This window comes from Orycteropus afer, unplaced genomic scaffold, assembly GCF_000298275.1.
Source record: "Orycteropus afer afer isolate SDZICR_OR568_19922 unplaced genomic scaffold, OryAfe1.0 scaffold00239, whole genome shotgun sequence".
Lineage (NCBI taxonomy): Eukaryota > Metazoa > Chordata > Mammalia > Tubulidentata > Orycteropodidae > Orycteropus > Orycteropus afer.
Window position 1 is genome coordinate 2552771 of NW_006921826.1, and position 19214 is coordinate 2571984.

Below are 19214 nucleotides of genomic sequence, written 5' to 3' on the forward strand. Positions count from 1 at the left end.
AAAAAAAAAAAAAAATCCACAAGCAAGAGAAAACATATATACTGAAAGAAAAAAGAAATTAAAGTTGAGTTCCTTCTACTAAAACAAAATAAGTCAGGCAGTTAAGAACACGTAGCAGGATAAATTACAACCGATCTGTCAGTTTGCCATACTGTAGTGTCTTGGTGTTGGTATGATCCTGGAAGCTATGCCACTGGTATTTCAAATACTAGCAGGTTCAGCCATGATGGACAGGTTTCAGCAGACATCCCAGATGAAAATAAACTAATAAGAAAAAATTGGCAATCCATTTCCAAAAATTAGCCTATCAAAGCCCTATGAAATGGTACAGCCATTTTGAAAATCAGTTTTGCTCTTCCTCAAAAAGTTGAACATAGTCTCAGAAATCCCAATTCTAGGTGTATACCGGAAGAAGTGAAGGCTGTAATACATACTGAAATTTGTATGCCAATGTTCATTGCAGCACCTTTGAAAATAGCAAAGGGGTGGAAACAACTGAATGTCCATTCAAGATGAATGGATAAACAAAATGTGGTATATACACACAATGGAATACTATTCATCCGTAAAGAGATATGAAGTCCTCATGCATGACACAACATGGATGAATACTGAAAACATTATCCTGAGCAAAATAAGTTAGTTGCAAAAGGACAAAACTGTGTTATTTCACTTATACGAAATAAACAAATATACAGAAACTAAAGGTTACCAGAGGTGGGAGGGAGAGGATAAGGAGAATTTTTGCTTAGGGGGCATTGAGTTTATGTTAATGGTGGTGGAATGATTTGGAAAAAGGTGGAGAGAATTGTTACTCAACTTGAAGAGTGTGATCATTGTCACTGCATTGTACATGTAGAAATTGGTGAGGTGACATATGTTTTGTTATGTATATTTTCATCACAAAAAGAAAAAATTGAAGAAAAACTCTGAATCACAACTGAAAATTGGGTAATATAGTGCTGGAAGATGAGCCCCTTAGGTTGAAAGTCACTCAAAATACACAGTGGATGCAACAATGCACTTGAGCATGCTAATGATTGTGCAAACGAAGCAGGCCTGGGCAACATTGTGATCTTTTGTATGTGGGGTCACCATGGGTCAGAGTGGAGCTGGCTTGACAACAGCTAACAGCAATAAGCAGGATACCGATGGCCATCTTGTATTAACATTAGCCCTCAGCTTATGTTTGTTGTTTATCTTTACTACATAAGAAAATTATTCACGCCTTGGAGAAGGACAATCTTTTCTAGGACAATTGAAAATATCTTCTGAAGGGTATAAATATAAACAAATGGCATATTTGAAAAGTTGGGCCCTCACTAAGTGGTAAAACCAAGTTTTGACTCTAAGTAATCTTGTTTTAAACCTATGTTCTTAACCACTGCCCTAGACTGTGGAATTCCCACCTAGACACATTGCATACTTTGGGCATGTTACCAGGAGGAACTAATTCCTGTGGAACATCATGCTTGGTAAAGTAGAGGGTCGGCAAAAAAGAGGAAGGCCCTCAATGAGATGGATTGACACAGTGGTTTCAATGATGGGCACAAGCATAGCAACGATTGTGAGGATGGCACAGGACTGGGTAGTGTTTCCTTCTGTTGTACTTGGGGTTGCTATGAGTCAGAACCAACTCAATGGAACCTACCAACACCACCACCACCAGAGGACAGCATTAAGGCCAAAGGAGACTCCTGGGTATCTCATAGTGTAATAATTGGAGACTCTCACATTTTTATGGGAGAAAGGAGAAGGGATGTTTGAAATGGGCACCCCAGACTACCAAAATGGGAATACTCCAAATGTGGAGTGGATCTCACCTATTAACACATGGATTTGGTTGCATCAGCCTGAAGGAAAAAATAGAGGAACTACAGTAACACAAAAGTTAAGTGTAAAGCTTCCAATCAATGAAATTGCTTTCTCGTATGAGCAACAGAGGAGCTCTGGTAGCATAGTGCCTAAGGCACTTTACTGCTAACCAGAAGGCTGGCGGTTCAAACCCACCAGTGACTGCTCAGAAGGAAGGTTGGGCAATCTACTTCTGTAGTGATATCGCCTCAGAAACCCAAGGAGGGGTCGCTATGAGTCGGGTCTGACTAGATGGCACATAACGACAACATGAGCAACAGAACTATAAAAAGAACTTTAAGCAGCTTTTCAGTCAGACCTTTGCAGTCTATCCACCCAAGAAACATTCTCGAAATTAAACTCTCAACTTTTTATTTTGGTCCAATTTGCATTCAGCTCTGTCCTCATCTTACCTCCTCTCAGGTCAGAATGAGCCTGCCCCTAGCTATCAGCTAAGTTCAGTGGACAACCCAACATATACTTAAAGCTCAAGAAATCTTTTTCTTTAAAAGAAGCTCCAACACCAGCCTGTATTTCAGAAGTAGCAATCACATATCCAGCCAAAGTGAAATTAAGAAATTTGCATGTCATTTATTAATATCCTCCTTGTCTGTCAAGCAGCCTTCAAAAACATGTTTTCTTCCTCCTTTAGAAAGAAGCAAATTGTAATGATGCATTCACACAAAAGACCTCAGACCAGGATGTGTTTTACCTGTGTATGTGGAGGGTAAACATCCTCAAGTGGAGCTCTGAGCAACCAATCCTTTCCCCCTCTCTATTCTAATACCTGGAACATTCTTTCCTACATATGCCAACTTGTATCTAGTCTTCAAGATGGTCTCTTCCCCAGTGTAATCCATTTTGAATTTAAAAGTGTCATTCATGTCCATTTCCATTTGAGCTCTGAGCTTGTGATGTCAGGGACCTGGACAGTCAAAGCCAGAAATGTTAATGATAACTGTACCCATAGTGATAATTATGCACTATGATTGTGTCCCCAAGAAAAGATGTTGAAAGCTTAACCCCTAGTACCTGTGACTGTGACTTTGTTTGGAAATAGGGTCTTGGAAGATGTTATCAGTTGTTAGCACGAGGTCACTCTAGAGTAGGGATGGGTCCTAATCCAAAAGGAGTTGTTGTTAGACACAGTCAAGTTGGTTTTGACTCATAATGATTCTATGTACAACAGAACAAAACACAACATGAGTGGTGTCCTTAAAAAAGAGAACAGACATAGAAACAAAAAGCACAGAGGGAAAATATCCATGGGAAGATGGAGGCAGAATTGGAGTGACACATCTACAAGACAAGGAACATCAAGGATAACTGGCTATCACCAGAAACTAGAAAAGGCTTAGAACAGATTTTTCCGAAGGATGTTTAGTAAGAATTAATCCAGCCCGCTTCCTGATCTCAGACTCCTAGCCTCTACAACTGTGAGCCGATGCATTTCTGTTTTGTAAGCCACCCAGTGTGTGAAGAAGGGTTGTTACAGCAGCCCTAAGACACTAACACAGTAACTAACATTCATGGAGCTCTCTGGATATGCCTGGCCCCATTCTAAGTACTTTACATGAATTATATTATTTAATCCTCACAATAGCCCTGTACAGTAGCTATGGTTATCCCCATTTTAAACCAATAACCAAACCTGTTATTGTCGAGTGTATTATGACTCACAGCAGTCCTGTATGACAGAGAACTGCCCTATAGAGTTTCCAAGGCTGTAATCTTCAGGGAAACAGACTGCTACGTCTTTCTTCCATGAAGCAGCTTGTGGGTTTGAACCACTGACCTTTGGGTTAGCAGCCGAGCTCTTAACTACTGCACCACAGAGTTCCTTGTCCTCATTTTACTGAGGAGGAAACTGAGACCCAGAGATGTTAACTTGCCCAAGGCACTCAGTTCATAAGTGACACAGACAAAATTTCACTTCAGGTGGTTAATCACTATGTTAAACTGCCTGGGCTGATTATATGTGGTCATAGCATATCATAGCACACCTATTTTTTTTTTTTTTTGTCAACTATCTTCTTGAGTTGGACCCTCCTGAATCTCATAAATGATTTTTTCCTCTTTTCATATAAAGCATCTCTTGTAAAGTGGTTTAAGTTGTTGGTCACACTTTACAACCCTACATGAGGTGGATTAAATTCTAGCAGTTCTTTCTCTATATGGGATAAAGGTAAGATTCAGTTGTCCCTTTTATTTCTTTTTTTTCTCCCAAACAATTGCCTTATATCCAATAGACAGACCCTCAATAAATTGTTATTTATTGATTTTCTGTCTAGTAAGCACCTTGAAGAGAGGCTCAGGGATGGTACAGGGTTGACGGCTATCATCAAAGCCTGCACCTCTGACTGAAGATGCCTCTGTTCCCGTATTCAAGAGCAGGTCTAGTCCTCAACAGGGAATGACCCTCCAGAGAGGTGTTCTGAGTATAATTCTGGGGCTGAGCTTGGTTTCTTCCTGCCTGACTGAGTCACTACCAGAAATGAAATTGAAGAACTGAGAGCACATTACACATGTATGGGGAACCTTGCTGAAACCTGACATCTATCTATCTATCTATCTACTAATCATTTATCTATCATCTATTTTGGGAGCTCTAGTGACCTAGTGTCTATGGCATTTGACTGCTAACCAGAAGACTGGTAGTTCAAACCTCCCAGCCACTCCTCAGAAGGAAGGTTGGGCAATCTACTTCTGTAGTGACACCACCTTGAAAACCCAAGGAGGGGTTGCTATGAGTCGGATCCAACTTGAGGGGAGTGAGGTTGGTAGGTTGGATCATCTACTTCTAGTTATCATCTATCTATTGTTGTCTGTGTAACTTCAATGATTAGAAGGTGGGGAAAAACAAACATCTTTTGCTACCGAGTAGTTTATCTAGAGATACAGAAGTCTGAATTCATCTTAATTTCTTCATGTTAGAAAAATATACTTTAGTGGGCCTGTCAGGTATGCAAGCATAGCAAACACCCGATTTCAGAATGGGAAGGTTCCAGATCACATGGTGAAATTGCTGTGAGGAAAAATGCAAAAGGTTGTTCATGGTGGGCACATTTTGTTCTGACTTTTCTAAAAATGTGGTTAGACACTATATTGTCTCTGAAAATTATTTTTGTTCTTGGTTGATAGGTGTTTAATTTCTTTTCCAGGTGCTAGTTCACAACATGTTGTTGTTGTTATGTGCCATGGAGGTGGACCCAACTCATAGCGACCCCTCCTTGGGTTTCGGAGGCAGTATCACTACGGAAGTAGATTGCCTCATCTTCCTTTCGAGGAGTGGCTGGTGGGTTTGAACCACCAGCTTTCTGGTTAGCAGTCCAGTGCCTTAGGCACTACACTACCAGAGCTCCTAGCAGCAGCCAAATCTGAAAGGAAGTAGGAAACCAATCTTCACTTCAGGCAGGAAAGATTACCCAAGAAAGACGAGACAGGGAAGGCAAAGCCCATTCTGCTATGTTCTACAAAACACTGACAGGCAATATCCAAAATGGAAGCCCCAAAGTAAGGCCAGACTCATTTGGGGAAATCAGTAGACAGAATTCCCCTAAATAGAATACTGCATTTGTTCTCCTGTCATTCATCTTGGGAAGAGGTCTATTCTGAGATGGAAGGTGAGGACATGAGAAGTGGGCCTTGAGCTCAGGGAAGGCAGTAGGTAACTCATTCCCTGGATCTTCAATAGCCAAGTTTTTACTCTGAGCAGGAGAGACACACTCAAGCATTCTGTCAGTGAGTTGAAGGAAGATGGCTCCCAGGAACTTGACAATAGATAGACTGGGGCTAAGGCAAATCCTTTCTAAGGAGGTAAGTCTCTGTGGAGGGGTATGGCTACTGCCAAAGAGGCTATGCTCGACATCAGCAGGTAAGAAGATCTTATAAGCACACCCCGAGCACTCCCAAGCAGCTACACTTGCTGAGACACCACTCTTCTCTGGTCACACAATCAGTCTAGTATAGCCTGTGTGAGTGCACGATTGGGGAAGTCTTGGAGATTTGGTTGCCTCAGCCTGCATATATGGCCATTTTAAATCCTGTGCCTGGTGCCTCGTGAAAATTCTTTACAACATTCAAGTAGGTTAAAAAGCATATTTCTGTTGTTTTTATATCAGTGCTTCAAATCACTGGTAACTAGAAAAATGCAAATGAAAACACAATGGAATAGCCATTTTCTTCACATAAGTTGAATTACTCTTTTAATGCTTAAGGCAATACCCTAGAGGGAGAAATACTTCCTTGTTACAGTTGTCTTTTAGGTAGTAATCATGCCATCAGCAACAATGAGATAAACATCCACAGGGCTGTGAGCATTTAGGAATAGAAAGCCTTCCAATTTGTGTATTTATTAATTAACTCATTCATTCAGGAAATATTTATGAAACATCTAAGAAAGCAGAAAGAATAGGGAAGGAAAGTAATATCTGATAGCACTTTCAGATGTACCAAATGCTAACTACGTGCAGGGCATTAAACCAGGCTGTTGGATTAATTGTCTTGTGAGGTTGGGTAACAAGATACCTTTTCCACAGATGAAAGGAGGGTAAGTAACTTGCCTAAAGTCACACAGCTAATGAGTAACTTTGCTAGAGGCTGTTTAAGACAGAAGGATGCAGAATGTTCCTTGCCTTCCTGGAGCTTCCTGTCTGTAGAGCAGGCTGAGCAAGAACACAGATAACCCTAATAAGCACTCTGACAGCCCAAGCCCTTGATGATTCAGGCAGTGCACTTCCAGGCAGTTAAAAGAGATTATTCTATTTAGGGCTTTATTAAAAAGACTTATATGGGAAGCATTTGACCTAAACCTCTTAGAATGTGGTTAATAAATAGATGAGTGCAGAGAAATTAGAAGAGCAAACTTCCTAGAGCAAGCTGGTAAAGATGAAAGGTCCAAGGCACAGGAAACACTGAAAAGAAACACACACACACACACACACACCTAGCTCTTCACAGCCCTTCAAAAATTCTAATTGACCAAACATGGTTGGAAACGTGGTTGAAAATAAACATTAAACACCTGAGATTGAGACTCAGCTGATATTCAGTGAATTTACAACCTAAACTGAAAATTTGAATCTTGACAGCTAGTTCCCAAGTGTGGCCAAGGGATTGAGTGGATGAATTTAGGTGCAGGAGAAAGTAATTCTGTAAACCAGTATTTTTATCTCGCCTTTTGCTGCCTTTCACAGATTAGGTCCTCAACAACTGTGTGCAATGAATAATTGAAAAAATAATCCAGGCCAGGTACCCAAATATTTGTTGCATGTGATTATGGGCCTAGTTCTAAAAATGACAAAGGTAATAAAGAGGTCTTTCTTGAAGAATCAAGTAGGGAGTCATAGTCACTTCTTATTAAAGTGATCAAAACCAATGAATGCATATTGCCAATTCTAAATTCTTTCAGGACTCCACATTTCTCCAAAACCCCAGGATGTCTCCAATTATCTCAAGAAAGGGATGTCATGAAATTGTCAAGATTAAATTAATTTTAATTCATATTCATCTTATGTGAATCGGATGTGTGTGCTTACTATCCAGCATCTTGAGGGAAACTATCATGCAAAATTGAACAAAAATTAGGGAATAAGAATAGCTGATATTTAGCAATGATTGTAAGGATGGCAATTATGAGAATGGCACAGGGCTGGGCAGTGTTTCATTCTGTTGTACATAGGGTCGCTACGAGTCAGAGCCAACTTGACAGTAACTAACAACAAAATTACCACCACCTGTCTGTCAGTTTGTTATACTGTGGTGGCTTGTGTATTTTTATGATACTGCAAACTATGCCACTGGTATTTCAGATACCAGCAGGGTCATCCATGGTGGACAGATTTCAGTGGAGCTTGCAGATTAAAACAGAGTAGGAAGAAAGGCCTGATGATCTACTTACAAGTATTAGGCAATGAAATCCATATCTATCACAACAGAACATTGTCTGACTCTCTTTGGGCATGTCATCAGAAGGGATTAATCGCAAACACATCATGTTTGGTGAAGTAGAGGACCAACAAGGGTGTGGGAGAGCCTTGGTGAGATGGATTGGCACGATAGCTTCAAAGATGGACTCAAACTTACTAGGAGGATGATGCAGGGCTGGGCAAAGTTTTATTCCATTGTACATAAGGTCATCATGAGTTGTACTTAACTCAATAGCTGCTAACAGCAACTATTTATTAAGTGTTTATCATGCTTTGAGCATGGAGCCATGTATCTTAACTGTCAAAATCAAATAATTACTGTTTACCAAATGCTGGAAGAGCTCTGGTAGCATAGTGCCTAAGGCATTTGACTGTTAACCAGAAGGTTGCAGTTCAAACCCACCAGCCACTCCTCAGAAAGAACATTGGGCAATCTCCTTCCATAGTGATTCCACCTTGGAAACCCAAGGAGGAGTTTCTATGAGTCAGAGTCAACTCGATAGCAGTGGGTTTTTTTTTTTTTATTTTTTGGTGTGTGGGGGGGATGTGACTATGAAAAAGACAAGCCCCTATCCCTTCACTTCATATACATTTTCTTTGTGGTCCTCACCTGTTGTTATGTTGTTGTTGTTGTTATGTGCCGTCGAGTCGTCCCGACTCATAGCGACCCCTCCTTGGGTTTTCGAGGCAGTATCACTACGGAAGTAGGATTGCCCAACCTTCCTTCCGAGGAGTGGCTGGTGGGTTTGAACCGCCAGCCGTCTGGTTAGCAGGCAAGTGACTTAGCCACTATGCTATAGTAATCATATTACTAACAAAACCCTATTTTACAGTTCAGGAGACCAAATGTATGTGATTTGCCCAACATCAGGATCTAATAAGTGGCAAAAACAATATCAAATCCAATGGGTCTAATACCAAAACCTGTGTTCTTAATCCCTACATTCTAGAACTTTTTGTTTGTTTGTTTGTTTCTGTTGGAAACAAAAACATCTCCAGAGCTCCCAGCACTGTGAGGCAGTTCTGGGAAGATAGATGTATGTGAAGAGCACCATGTGTGAGGCCTCTCCATGTAAAGACAGGCTAGCCTTGTGAGCCAGGGAAACCTGCTCTCTCGCTTTGGATGAGAGTCCATGTCATATTCCATTGCTATGTTTTCAGCCCCACAGCCTTGAGCTAAGCAGCAGGGAGCAATTTCTAAACCTTTCTATCTAATCAAATATCATTGACTTTAATTACTGCAACCCCTTTTACAGGAACACTCTATTTTAAAAAAAGAAAAGAAAGAAAGGGGAACTGAGATTTCTCTAATTTCCACATCTTGCTCCTATGACTAAGTCATTTGGAAAAGGGCAGAGGCTGTCTAGGTATGTTTGTGTTTTGCATAAACTCTATCATGAAGTGACAGCTAGATTGGATCCAAATTTCAAAATCACTAGAATGATGGACTATAGAAATAGTTCATTAAAAATAAATAAATAAATAGATAGATAAATAGAGATAACCTCATGTCATCTTTTGCCTGCAATTATAATAGTCTTAGAAAGGGACTTGCCTGACCTTGAAGCTTTCTTCTCTACTGTGTGGAAGCCACTGAAGGCACCTCCTATCCAGACCCCAGAACCACCACTGCTACACTTAGGAGCTCAGGATGCCTTGTTCAGAAGTTGAGCATCATCACTTTGGCTTATTGACAGCACTGACTTGCAACTAGTTCTGGTCTTTGGGTCCTCGCCTAGCATATTGATGTAGTGCCTATGCCTGGTGTTAACCTGAGGAGGCTGGCCAACTGTTCCAATCATGCTGCCATGCTCAGAACCTTCACAAATTCCTGTTTGGAAAGCTCCTTCAGAGCCATTGCCCCGTCTTTTCTCCTCTAGTTCAAATTTTCTCAAACTTCAATGTATTTAAGAATCACCTGACAGAGAGATGCAGTGTTGCTAGTTCTCAAGGTAGAAGAAGAGGCCTCCAGAAGCTGGACAAAGCAAGAAAACAGGTTCTCCTCTAGAGCCTTCAGAAAAGAACACAGCCCTGCCAACACCTTGATCTTAGCCCAGCACCTCACACTTTAGACGTATAAATTTGTAACAAAATAAATGTGTGTTGTTAACTAAAATAAAAATCCAAACAAATCCCCCAAGGACCTTGTTAAAATGCAGACTGAGACTAAGTAGAGCTGGAATAGGACTCGAGATTCTGCATCTCTAACAATCTCCTGGGTAGGTTTTGGAAACAGTTAAAAGTTCATCAGTATCAAGGCTGATGACCCAGGCAGCCAAGGCAGGCACTGGCCACTGCTGTTTTTGTCTGCCCAGAACATGTGCTTTTCCATCTTCTTTCCATTAATAAATCTTTCCTTTCTAGCCATAGCAATGGGTGCCATGGCTTGATCTGAGCCAATCAGAGACATGTCTTACCCCAGGGTGATATATGGACAATGGTGGGTAGAGGAGTACAGGGTAAGTGGGGAGCAGGCTATCTTTTCCCCGAGGTTATTAAACTGGGATGCCATAGATCTGGGGTTGCTACTAGCCATCTCCCTTGGCACATGCATGAATCTTGTCTGCAATGATAATGAATTGGATCTACAGAGAGAAGTGAAAGGTACAGGATGGAATCTGGTGGCACCATTTGAACTCCTGATTCCAGTCATGCTTGATGCCAGATTCATTCCAATTTTTATAATCATATGACTCAATAACTTTGCTTTTCATTAAATTGACTTAATCCCCATCACTTGCAAATAAAAGAAGCTTGGTTTCTGTAGTGGGTAGTGCAATTTGGAGTGAAAAACAAGATATAGAGAGATGATGGTTAATGGAGTGACGCTAAAAGTAATTCCTAAAGTCCAGTGCCTGAGATGTTTGAGCAATAACAATTTCGTTAGAATAATTCCATCACTTCCTTCAGTACCGCTAGGAAAAGGACAGGATTCATTTGGAATGTTTTTAAGTGATCGTATAACTTCATAGAACCCAAAATTCTGTAGTGAAGGGAAGGGAAGTCATGCACTTAAACCACTTCTGTGCTCTGGAAAGCAGAGATCCAGGTAGAAGAGAATACTGCCAGCAAAGTCAAGAAGAATATGATTGAATAAGGAGATTGCGACTGTTAATGTTATGTGTCAATTTGGCTCAGCCATACTTCTGAATATTATGTAATTATCCTCCATTTTGTGATATAATGTAAGGAGAGTTTCCTGGGGGGTACAGCCTGCATCTAATATATATGGATCTTCTGGCAAAGCTCACTCCCTCTCAATCCTGCATCAGACTCATCATCCTCTGACCTCTGGTTCTTAAAACATGAGCCAGCAGCCTGCCATCTGATCTGAAAATTTGGGGTTTAACAGCTCCTACAACCATGTGAGGCAGGAGAAGCCTCTAGCCTAAAGCCTGACCCATAGATTTGGGACTTGCCAGCCTCCACAACTGCATAACCCATTTCCTTGAAATAAGTCGATCTCTCTCTCTTTCTCTCTCTCTCTCCCTGTCTCTCTCTTTCTCTGTAATGCTTCACTGGATTTGCTACTCTAGAGAACCCAGCCTAAAACAGAGATTTAAGGGCCTGGCCTCTAATGACAGATGATGACTTTAAAAAGGAACTCAAGATCCTTCATCTGACAATGTTTGTATCATACCTTTTCATGGTGGAATTAAAATATTTTGTAGCATTCCCATATGCCCAAATGCTTCTTCTTGAATTCTCAGTTACATAGATACCGCTTAAAACTTACACAGGATTTTGACTCAAAAACAGATTAATAAATGGCCTCATTTACTTTCACAATCCTTGATGTTATCTCTTAAAACGTGATCACTCCTTCCTTTTAGGAGCTTACTGGGATCTCAGGATCTGAGCTAACATGCAGATCCATGAAAAATAAGGACATGCATGTCAAATAGGTCATGACTAAGGCTACCAGAAGGTTGGCAGTTCAAACCCACCAGCTGCTCTGTGGGAGGAAGATGAGGCAATCTACTCTGTAAAGATTTACAGCCTTGGAAACCCAATGGGGGTTGCTACGAATTGAAATCAATTTGATGGCAGTGGATAAACATATAAGTTGTTTGCAAAAGTGCAAGTCTGTGGTGAATTGAGAGGGAAGAGGAGTTTCTGCTTTCCCTTGTGACTTCCCTATTTCAGATAATGGCAGTTCTACCCTTCTAGGACCCGGGTTCCAAACCACAGAGCCTCTTTGACTCTTTCTCCTTTTCATCTTCTTCCTCATTGCCTGCATGAGATTAATTCTTATCCCAATGCCAACTCTTACATCACCTTATTCTCTCTGTTGGTGCTTTGTTTCAGGCTTTCATTATTTCCACCTGAATTACTGTGGTAATAGCCTTCTTGCTATTCTTGTCAAATTTACTCATCACACTTCTACCAAATCTAGTCAAAAATTTCAACTGACTCACTCCTATGGTAGATTGTATTTTCCAAAGATATCCCCCATCCCACATGTTTTTACAATGTGAATTTAATATTCCTCCCATTGAGAGATTAGTCTACGCCCCCCCTCTTGAATCTAGAATGGTTTGTCACCACAGCCCAAGTGATAATATGTGACTAAAAAGTGATACAGTTTATGTTTGGGTCTCTTGGGAAACTTGCCTTCAGTCTCTAAGTTGCCATATAAGAAGCATAAGATCATCATATTGTGAGGAAGCCCAAGCTACATAGAGATACCATGTGTAAGTGTTCCTAACTGACAGCTAAGAATGTGAGTGAAGATACTGCTAGATGACTTCTTCCCCAGCTTGAGTCACCCCCCAGCCTTTGAATTCTTCCAGCTGAGGACATAGACACAGAGCAGAGACACGCTGGAACTGCTGTGCTGTTTTTGAATCCCTAAGCCATAGAATCTGTGAGCATAATAAAATAGTTAAAAAAAAAAAAAAAAAAAACTGGGGCAGTTTGTTATACATTCAGTAGATCACTAGGAGCTCTGGTGGCATAGTGCCTAAGGCATTTGATTGCTAACCAGAAGGCTGTTGATCCAAACCCACCCGCCACTCCTTGGAGGGAAGACTGGGCAACCTACTTCTGTAGAGATACCGCCTCGGAAACTCAAGAAGGGCTGTTATGAGCAGGAACCGACTCAACGACAGTGAGTTTGGTTCGGTTTTATAGATAACTGGTATTTTATTTTAAAATTCCTTATTCATTTATCAAAACTCATATCTATCGTTTGGTCCTAACCTACAAGTTATTATTTATAAAAGAGGATAAGGTTTCAGAAACTGTCAAAGATTGAAGAGAGGAGCTGATCCAATAAGGGTAATCTGGGCATCCCTATGCATTTATTCAGTATCTCCTATGTGCCAGGTGCATTATAGACCTTATCATATCTAAGCCTCCCATCATAGGCATTTAGTTATCTTCTTTAATAGACACAGAAATTGAGGCTCAGAGTGAAAACATAAAGTTCCCAAGTCCTCCCTTGATATAAGTGGCAAAACAGGAATCCAAACCCAGGACCTTCTGACACCTAAGTCCTTGCGATCCTCACAACGCTTCTCTAAGAACAGAATGTAAGAAGGAGAACACAGATGAGTGTGTGGTACAATTTTGCTACTTTTACCTTTCCCAGGACATTACTGAAATAACTTCTCTCTTAGGAATAAAGAAAAACGAAAGCGGTCTGGTTTGACTAGAGAAAGCCCCCAGCAATATAGAACAAGCCAGGAGTAATTTGTTTCTGCTCTTCTCCATGTGACTGCCAGAGGTTATCCTGGTTTTTATTAGCCCAAACTTCCTCTTTTCAAAAGATAATTCTTTGAAATCGTCTGGGAAATTAACATGGCTCAATCTGGCTCTGGGCTGGCCACCACATGCTCACAGAATTAAGAGAACCTGAGATTTTAACCCCCTAGTAGTCACATGCACTTGCAAAAAAATTGAATGTGCCTCTATCTATGGTTGTGCTGTTTAAGTCTATAAAGATACAATTCACACTGAATGAGATGTTATGTTCACTTTTATCTTGGGAAAAATGTGATCTTTTGGTTTTGTCCCAATTCAAGATGTTTATATAATGGACAAGGAGCTCTGGTGGCATAGTACCTAACACATTTGACTGCTAACCAGAAAGTTGGCGGTTCAAACCCATTGGCCACTCCCTGGAAGAAAGATGGGGCAATCTACGTCCATAAAAATTTACCTCCTTGGAAACCCAATAGGGGTCGCTATGGGTCAGAATTGACTTGAAGGCAGTGAGTTTTTGGTTTTTTGTTTTGTTTTGTTTTCAATACCTGTATAGACTTAGCTACAATTCAGACTCACTAAACCAAAAAAACTAAACATGTTGCTATGAGTCAATTCTGACTCATGGCAACCCAAGGTGTTATGCAGTAGAACTGCTCCATAGGGTTTTCTTGGCTGTAATCTTTACAAAAGTAGATCTTTAGGCCTTTCTACCATGACATTGCTGGGTATGTTCAAACTGCCACCCTTGAAGTTAGTAGTCTAGAGCAAACTGTTTGCACCACCTAGGAACCTTTAAAACTCCTTGTTGTTGTTGTTGTTATTTGCCATCGAGTCGGCCCCAACTCATAGCGACCCCTCCTTGGGTTTCCGAGGCAGTATCACCATGGAAGTAGGAATGCCCAACCTTCCTTCCGAGGAGTGGCCTTTTATTTAAGAAACATAGGGAACTAATTAATATACAAGGTTAGCTAATTTAAATATGTTAATTATCTCCAAATATTCCTTAAGGGAAATTAATTAAGAACAAGTAACATAAAATAAGTACACTAAAAAATTTAAATTCTAGTTCTACTCCATATTATAGTCAATTACATCAAAATGTTGCTAACTTTGTTTCATTTTTATATTCTATCAAAATGGAAATTTTGGAGACTTTTTACAATGCTTTAAAAATATTAGAAAGTGACAACATTTAGACAACTAATTTCATGTCCTTTCAACATTTCCATATCTATGTTTATGACAGTTAAAAATTTGTTTTTCTCTGAGAAGTTTGGTACAAGGGAGGAGGGTGGAGAACAAACATACCCACAGCCCTCTATCCCCTCTGCTCCAACCCCACCCTTACAGTGCAGGTTTATGGTCATTGCAACTGATAGCTTCTTCTTCTTGTTAGTTGACATCCAATCAGCTCTGACTCATGGCCACCTTTTGCAAAACAAAATAAAATAAGCCCCAGTCCTGTGCTGTCCTTGTAATTGTTCCTATGTTTGAGGCCTTTGTTCCAGTTATCTGATGTCTCCTTACACTCCCCTGTTTCTTTCCTAGAAAAAGGTCCCTGAAATATATAACTTAAGACATTCCTTTGGCCACTGAGAGTGGAGGAAGGGACTCTCTATTTTCACCCAGGCCTATCAAGACTACACGTAGAACTATTTGACCATAAGGATGCACATTCACCGAAGGAAGAAGGATCAGGAGCTCTTCAAAAAAAGAATAGAATCCTGATCAAGCTAGTGTGGTGAGTTCATGCGTAGTCTTACACCGATTTGCTGTAAAGACACAGAAATAATAGGTAAGTAACAAAACAAAAGCAAAATAACTGGGCTCAAAATAATCAACTCCATAATAAAAGAGCAAGTGGAGAGCAGAGGCTGAAACCACAGTCCTGTAGGCAGTGATGGTCTAGAATTTTACTCCTGCAGAGCTAAGAGTTACAAGTGGTCCATGTGAGAGGGGTGTGGAGTCATTTTCACTCAGAGATGGGGACTGGGGTGAGTATTCTTCATGAAATAAATCTGAAAAATCAGCTGCTGACCAAAGAGTGTCTAGGGCTTCAGCTTTATGGGTGACCATAATCCTAGAGACAGAGGACAAAGGGATTTGTGACAAAGAACCTAAATCAAATTTAGTAACTATGAATATGATATCCCCAATATTACTGTGGAAGGAAAGCCATAAAATAATAGACATTATTCGGGATTAGAGACCTGGATGGCATTAACTCTAAACAATTGTAAAATCACTGATAGGGAAAGGAAAATATGGAGAGGGAATGAGACAGAGTAAAAGAAAACATAATAAGAAAATCTCCCACACACATTAAGTGGACAAACCAAAATTCCAAAACACATGGAGAAATCCAGTGAGAATAAAATCAGAAGTCTGAGTGTGAATTCATTTCTTATTAAATCAATTTTATGGAACAGTCCGGAAAACATTTTTTTAAAAAAGTATGGTTATAATGCAAAAGACATAAATGAGAGAATAACTTTCACTTTAAGAAACCAATAAAATTCAGAGACCTTCTTTTCAAATGCACTTGGATCTTTTACCAATGTTAACCACAAAGCAAATCTCAAAAAATTTGAAAGTATAGAAATAATGTAGAATATATTCTCTGACTACAGTAAAATGAAACTGGAATCATTTGCATAAAACTAAATCCTCATCTATTTAGAAATTAGTACACTCCTATATAACTTAAGAGTCAAAGAAGAATTCATACTAGAAATTAGAAAGTATTTTGAAATTCTGTTAAATACTCCAGATCAAAACTCACAGAAAACTGCTAGTTTTGCTTAAAGGAAACCGTGGAGCCTTAAATGCAGAGACTATAAAAGAAGAAAGGCTGAAAACCAATGTTCCAAGCATCTATCTTAAGAAGTTAAAAAAAAAAAAAAAATGGGGATTAAATTCAACACAAAGGAAAAAAAATTAAGAGCAAAAATTAACCAAGCAGAAAGCAATTATACAAGAGAGAATCAGCAAACCAAAAGTTGGTTATTTGAAAAGACTAATAACATTAATAAACCCCAGAAAACCAAAATAAAAAGAAAGAGCAAGAAATGAAAATATGAGAAATAAAAAAGAACATGACTGTACATTCTCATGTATTAAAAAGAAAATAAGATGATATTTTGATGAAACAAAAATGTGTGTGAACTGCTGTATGAAAAATGAAGTTACTCTGTAAACTTTCACCCAAATCACAATAAAAAAAAAAAGATGATATTATGAGCAACTTTAGGGCAATGCATTAGAAAATTAGATTAAATGACAATTTGGAAATCAAAATAGAACATTATTGACTCTATTGCTCTGAGATAATCTTTAAAATGTAAACCAAAAATTCCCCCTGAAGTCTTCTTAAAATGGAGCAATAGTTTATCTTAACTAGTAAAAAGGTCTGTCTTGAACATTGTGCTCTTTTAAGAGCTATCTACATGGGATCAAAGTGGCAAAGCAACTCAAAAGATTAAATAGGAACCTTAGGGGGCAATGAGTTGATGTTAATGGAGGAGGAACAACTCAGAAAAGGAGGGTGAGAATGGTTGTGCAACTCAAAAAAATGTCATCTATGTCACAGGAGCTCTGGTAGCGTAGTGCCTAAGGCACTTGACTGCTAACCAGAAGGCTGGCGGTTCAAACCTACCAGCCACTCCTCAGAAGGAAGCTCGGGCAATCTACTTCTGTAGTGATACCACCTTGAAAACTCAAGGAGGATTCGCTATGAGTCGGGTCTGATTTGACGGCACATAACAACAACAATGTCACTGAATGTCACATATAAAAACAGCTGCATCGACTATGTTTTATTGTGTATATTTTCAACAATAACAACAAAATAAAATTTTAAATGAATCAATAAAAACATTGTTTACTAGAAGGACACAGGAAGATACATGTCATATCTATTCATTTGCAACCCAAATTTAAAACCACACACTTTCAAAGGTAAATTCTTCAAAATATTTTAAGAAGAAATAGAATCAATCTTACACAACTCTTCCAGAGAGTAGGAAAAAGATCAGAAATATTCCTCAATACATTTTTTTTTAAGACTGGGCAATGTCATTGTCAAAAAGATGTCCTATATCAAGTTTACATATATGCTTGAGTCTGTTTCTCAGACTCTATTGTGCTCCTTTTCCATTTGTCCACCCTGCTCTGATACTACACTTTTCTAAGGATAATGGGCTAATAAATAAACATGAACATGGAAAAATAAGGAACAGGCACACATGTGTGTATGTAGAGAAAGAATGACAAAGTGAATGAGGCAACAAGCGAACAACTGGTAAATCTGAATGAAGGGTTATGGGAGCTCCTTGTACTAATCTTTAATTTTTATGTAAGTTTCAAATTATATCAAAATTAAAAATTACAAGAAATATTAGTGTAATTCACCTTGTAGTGAATAAGGGGAGAAAAAAAATCACAAGACCCTCTCAATAAACCAACTCATAGTGACCTTATAGAACTGTCTTATAGGGTTTCTAAGGCTGTAATCTTTATGGAAACAGACTGCCACTTTTTTCTCCCAAGAAGAGGCTAGTAGGTTAGAACTGCCAACCTTTTGCTTAGCAGCTTAGTGCTTTAACTGCTGTACCAGCAGGAATCCTGTTTGTCTCAATAGATGTGGAAAATAATTTGATAAAATTCAACAGTCATTCATGACAAAAACCCTGGCAATGTAGACATGAAAGACCACTTCTTTAAAATGATTAGGGGTACCTACAAAAAATTTACAGGAAACATCCTACTTTGTGGCAAAAAATGTTGACATATTTTCTCAGAGGTCAGGAATGAGATAAGGAAGCCACTATCACATCTTATCAGAACTTCCAGCGAAAAAAAAAAAAAAGAAAAAAGAAGCCTACCCTGGAAAACAAGCAAAATTCCTACATCCTACAGCTTCTTGCTCCCCAAAAGAAAAAGGTTGCTGCTGCAATGGGTTAGTCTTTATAAATTTAACATCAGATGGGTCGGGGGTGAATTGGGTAAAGGGGCAAAAGTGTCCCTGGGGAAAATCCTTCCTCCTGGAAATTAAGAGTGAAGAACAATGTCCTCCTCTAACAATGTTTAAGACCCTTGAGGAAAATTACAAAGTATATCAAAAGGCAAAAAATAGTCCTGAATAAATAGAGAATTAGACCACATTCATAGATGAGAAGATTTCATATGATAAAGATATCAATTCTTCACAAATTCAGGGAAATTCTCACTTAACATCTCATGGGTTTAAGATGAAATACAACACCCTGTCCGGAAAACTCATATGAAAGAACAAAAGTCAATTTTGAAGACAAAGAACAAGAAAGGGCAACAAGCCTACCAAATTCTAAAATGTTTATTAGCCCACTATACTTAGGAGAGTGTGGTTTCGGGGCAGGGTGGACAAATGGAAGAAGAGCAGAATAGAGTCTGAGAAACAGACTCAAGCATATATGTAAACTCAATACATGACATAAATGGCATTTTGAGTCTATGGGGAAAAATAATTATTGAATAAATGATAGTGGGACGTGGGTTATCTCATTTGAAAACAAACAAATAAAAGAAAAGTAATCCTTACTATAAATCATCAGTCACCACCTGTCTGTCAGTGGAGGCTTGCATGTTACTATAATATGGAAAGGGTTGCAGCAGAGTTTCTAGACTAAGATAGACTAGGAAGACAAGCCAAGAAAAACATGAATTTAGACAAATTTAAAAGTCAAG